Genomic DNA, 6,000 nt, shown 5'->3' on the forward strand with positions numbered 1-6,000 from the left:
TTTGTAGTTTAAAACGATGAGAAAAGTGGATTACAAACTGTCTGCTTTCAATCCACTTTTTAAAGTATTATTCAGTAAACTTGGAACAAAAATGAGATATTCAAAACATCTGTTGGCAATCCTCTCTATTGCGTCCTTTATATTGTGTTTTTTATTCTTAGAATTTACAAAATCACCACGAATAGAAATATTTTTAAGTTTTTTTACCTAGAAGTCATAAACAAACAACAGCAACATATAATAAAATAAGATAAAAACTTGTTTTAAAAGTTGACATGACAATGGTACAAAACAGAAAATAGGCCAAATACATTCCAGACACATGTCTACTAATCCCTTATTGGCTGCAGTATTAGCCCATCTTCTATCCGTCTAAAATGAATAAAGTGAATATTTCCTCAGAGTAAAAGGAGGTTTTTGTGGCATGTCTGAATCCTGTGATTTTACAAATAAAGAAATGTAATAAATATGAGTGAATACATCTGCTCCTCATAAAGTCTAAAAAATCATATTACTAAAACAACAACACATGACAAATTCCTCCAGAACAATGGGAGAGAATGACTGCAGTGGATGCTACTTGTCTACATAACACAGATGAAAACAGAATAAGAGGAATATATTATAGAAAATCTACCATTTGTTTTTATGCATTGTGAACCAAACATATCTTGAGAATGCTGCAGCTACATTGATGTAGAAACATATCTTGTTTAATCCATGATCCGAGTAGTTCTGCTCATAAAACAATTATAAAATTCAAAGCCTTGGGAAAGCTGGGTTGTTGGCTGCTGTTCCTAAACACATTACATGGAGCTTCCTGAACTGTCCAGACAGGACTAATCAACTTCAGCCTAAGGAACCTAAGACAGAAATTTTGCATTCCATTTTTAATATTTCCCTGCACTGGCTCCAGCCTCCAGAAGGTCTGACCTGAAGGAGATTTCAGCTATAGTCTCCACTAAGAGACTATAGTAGATACAGCTTGCCGGGGCGTTCACTCCCCTGGTCACCCCATTCCCACCCTATTCTCTGTCCCAAATAACTGGCAAATGAAAAAGTCCCAATATTTACCCAGGGTTTTTTTTCCCTACTGGACCCATGTTTTTTTTTTTCAGACCCATGGTCTGTGAAAAAATTATGAGATCTGAATACACCAATAAAAGTTAATATATGCATTAAAGTTAATGGAGGACATTTATCAGTGCTTCTAGGACAGTTTTCTGGAGTAGAATCACTGAAATAATTCTAATTTCTTGCGCACTGCAAAAAGTTGCAATTATTTTGAGACTATGCCACATAGCATGAAATACCCCCCAATGTGCACATGTAATTTGTATGTGTTCCTGTGTATTTAGTTCTGCATGTGTAATATAGCTTTCATGCCCTTAGATCAGTGGTTCTCAACCTGTGGGTCGTGACCCCAGCAGGGGTCGAATGACCAAAACACAGGGGTCGCCTAAAGCTTTCGGAGCTGTGATTTTATTGTGTTTTTACTGCAAATCGCATGGTTTGGGGTCACCGCAACATGAGTAACAGTATTGCGGGGTCACAGCATTACAAAGGTTGAGAACCACTGCCTTAGATGGTGGTACGAGACATAGTTTCCAATCATGGGTTTGCTGCTGTTTAGGCAATACCAATGATGGACATCAACAAAATGGCTACATTTGAAGACATTCAATTTCTAATTTGCATAATTTCCAGGGGGCGATTTTCAGCATGTCAGAAAAAGTGAACAAAGTTTCTGAGCTTCATTATGCTCTCTTCTTCTTTTAGTTGGGAGCTTTATGAAATGTACTCCAAAATGCGCTTGTACAATAGCACTTACGGAAGGGGTTCACAGCTGATGCCAGTTTCTCTCCCGGCAGTTATATACACTACTGTGCTCAGTCATTGCGGCATAATTAGTATGGTTGAAAGACGACAGCTGTTCAACTAGAGGAAGGGGACGTGGAAAGATGGTGAATAAATGTCATTTATACATAGAATAATATATTCAGCACAAATACATATATACACAGCAGAACATACATACATGTAGTATTCCACTGACTAAGCAGTGCTAAATCCCTTTGTGACCCAAGGAAAATATAGAAATTACAAACAGGTGCCAACCTGATCCTGGGTCTGGTAATGTAGTTCCTAATTACACACTTACTCATAGATCCAGGCACAGTGACTGCAGTAATCTTCTCATATTTGTTATCCATGGCCTCCGTCTTTCTAAAATTTAAAATGATGCTCATGAGCCAGAAGAGCACAGTCTTCACAGGCTATTACACAGTGTAACAGCCTGTGAAGCTGCATCACAGTTTATTAGCATGATTTTAAAAATTGATTATAGAAGGAAGGAGGTCATACATAAAAAATACAAAAAGATGATCACATTCACAGTGTGTTTACCTATAGGTAAGTTTATGATGCTTTATCATGGTCTATCTTGCTTGATTTTGATGGTAGATTTCCCTTAATGGAAACCTTCCAATTGATTTGATGCATTATGAAGCAAAAATACCTGGAGAATGCTGTAGCTACACTGATGCAGGATCATATCTTGGTTAATCCTTGTGCTGAGTGGTTTTGCTGATAAAACAGATATAACATGAAAATGAAGCTCTGTCGCTTCTATGGCTGCTTCAGCACTTCTCCTAGCACGTGAGTTATTCACTGCACCAGAGAATGATGTAATCCCTGGGTTGTGTCTGAAGGCAGAATAATCAATTGCTGCACCATCCCCCAGCTGCTGCGTATGAGTGATCCAGCTCAGGTTGATTAGTAATGTCTTGACTAACCATTTGTAATTACAAGCTCCGTGTCTACTGTGTTTATCTAGGCAGCTGAACATAGCTTTCCCTAGGTCCTGAATGTTATAATTGTTTTTTCAGCAAAACCACTCAGCTCAGGGATTAACCAAGATATGATCCTGCATCAGTGTAGCTACAGCATTCACAAGGTAGGTTTGCTTCATAATGCATCACATCAAATGGTAGGTTTTCCTTTAAGCCTCCTTTCCTTATCTCTATGCTGTGTACAGGAATTCTGATACACTGCTCACTACAGGAGAAAGAAGAGGGGAAAGAAAGAACAAACAGAGAAGCTGCTTTACTCAATGAAGTATATGATAACGTTTACTCTTATCACCTGCTCTATTCCTTTCTGCAATAAGAAAAATTGTTTCAAAGGTTTAGTTATGCTTTAACAGAGACCAATTTCTGATAATATAATTCCATCAAATGTTTCAGGATTACAAAGTAATGTTAAGATTGTGCTCAGTATATTAAAATGTTTTTGCCATGAAATAAGTGAAGTAACTATCACAACATAGAAACATGATAAATAATGTGGTTACTATGATAACCATCATAAACATACAAAGTGGTACAGTAACAAAGAGCTTAGTGTTATTATAATATAATACCAGTCTGCTTTTCATCATTAAATTTAGCCATGAATATACCGGCATACAGGGGATACATTCGAATGCATTAATAATGGGCAGAATGTTTCAATATATATGGATGTTCTGCAACCTGAATCATGGCCCCATGGAAAAAATGTGCATGTTACAAAAATAATCAGTCTGATTTTAAAAATATTTTTGTCCAAATAAACAAACCGTGTGCTGACACAAAATGTCCTTGTTCTTTTAGTCAGTACAGTTTGTTAAAGCCACAGTTCTTGTGAAGAGTAGTTCTTCCTACACTAATTCAGGATATGATGTTACGGTCCTAGGCATCTATTTTGACATGAGAAAGTTAAGGCTTTTAGTCATCCAGTCACCCACTTACATGGACTTCTTTATTTTCCTTCCTCATCCAATTTCCATTCCTTTCTATTTTCCTTTAGTCCTGTGCAGGCTATTCAAGGCATTCCAAAATTTAAGTTCCAAAAATGTACTGTACTGTAAAGGCTTCTGCAAAGTGTTAATCTTCTATCTATCTATCTATCTATCTATCTATCTATCTATCTATCTATCTATCCATATGGTAGTAAATGCATGAACTAGGTATAGTTGGAAATAATTGAATAGTTTAGGAAGAGATATAATACAGATTTTGAATTTTTTTTATTTTTATATTGATATATGCTAGCAAGGTTATATAGGTAATAATAGGTAAACTTTATCACAACTAGAGATGAGTGAATCTAATTTAACAATAAATTAGATTTGTCACAGATCTAATAAAGTACCAAGATGAGCGGCTCAGAATCGCTCCCTGGTTCATCACTGCTGTTCACAGGTAACATCTCTCAGGTAGTGTCTGGGATTGGGAAAGCATGGTTCCCCCAAGCTGAATCAGGGTTTTGGGAGGGTCGCTACTTTTTGAGAGCCTTCCGGAATACGCAGAAATTTTGACATGACCGGGGCAAGGTGTAACTCCAGAATTGCCCAATTTCTCCTGTAATGTCTATGTTCAGGATATCTCATTTCTCTCGCCTAGTATTTGCTTAGGCACCCCGAGTACCGACTTTGCTAGAGAAATGAGGCAAATTCAGGATTACATGGTGAGAGAAGTAAGAAGCCCTATTCGATTCAAATCTTTTGAAAAATTGGCCCTTAGGTAAATCACCCGATGGATCCTGAGCACATAAATGATTAATGTATGAGAGAGTAAACTCACTGTACTTTATACAAATATTCATAAACAGCAAACAGAAAGTATCTTTTGCATCGGTATAATAATATCAGTAGATTATTTGCTATACGCCCAGTTTATTTATTTATATATTGTAGTTACATTGGGGGACCAAGATGATATTTCGATGCAGTGTCTGCCCAACAAGTATCCATCCTTCTTATCTGGGCTCCCTCTCCTAACCTGACATTTATGATCTTAAAGGAAACCTACCATTTCAAATGGTAGGTTTAAGCTGTAAACACCGAGCACCAGCTCAGGGTGAGCTGGTGCCGGTGCTTAGTTTCGTTAGTGTTAAAACCGCGGTATCGCGGTTTTAACACTTTTTAAAATTTATAGCAGAAGCCGCTTCGGCGCTGCGCGCGACCGTGCGCGTGCAACGCCTGCGGCATTTCCTATGTAGGCACGCGCACGATCGTGCGCACGCAGCGCCCAGGCAGTTTATGCTATAAAGTTTAAAAAGTGTTAAAACCGCGATACCGCGGTTTTAACACTAACGAAACTAAGCACCTGCACCAGCTCACCCTGAGCTGGTGCTCGGTGTTTACAGCTTAAACCTACCATTTGAAATGGTAGGTTTCCTTTAACATGGGCAAAGTTCAAGGCTAGAGGCAGTGAGCAGGTCACTAACATGGCACACAGGCTACTACCGAATTAAATTTCATTTCTGGGGAGCAGAGCTAATGCCAAGGATGCACCAACTCCCTCATTTACAGATTTTTTTTAAGTCATTTTCTGTACTACTAAAAGGACAAATGTTGGTGATTGCTGTTGGAGAATGTATAAGGCAGCTTCATGTAGTGGTTAAAGAATCCCTCTCCATTTTCTTTGTACATGCAATTCCATAATATGTTATATAAAGTAGCACTAGAGGTAGACTGTAATCTATCCAAATACCACTGTAGTGCCCGGGAGCAGGAGAGCATTGGACTTTGGACATTTGTGGACATTTGCATAGTGCAGCACTGCATCAAAAGTGTTTCATAGCATCAAATGATAATTAAGATCCAATAAAGTACAACATATATCACTCAATCCTGGACAAATATATTCAAAGCATCATACAAGCGTACAGTATGTGACTATGTTCTAAAGCTTTAATACTGAAAATCTGTTCATTGACCCTTTATGATATATTGGGCCAAGATATGAATAATCAGGAAAGTACAATGAGAACAGAGATAAGAATTTTTTACTAAGGACCACGTTATTCCTGCTTCTTACATAATACTGAAAACTGCAATAAATAGACTCCATATGTGTGAAGACAAGATCCGGCCATCCCCCATGGAAAGTGGTTTGGACACATTGGATAGATCAATATGAGAGTCACGTTTCTCCCCATCAAACGAGAGTAATA

The sequence above is a fragment of the Engystomops pustulosus genome, chromosome 2, assembly GCF_040894005.1.
Source record: "Engystomops pustulosus chromosome 2, aEngPut4.maternal, whole genome shotgun sequence".
Lineage (NCBI taxonomy): Eukaryota > Metazoa > Chordata > Amphibia > Anura > Leptodactylidae > Engystomops > Engystomops pustulosus.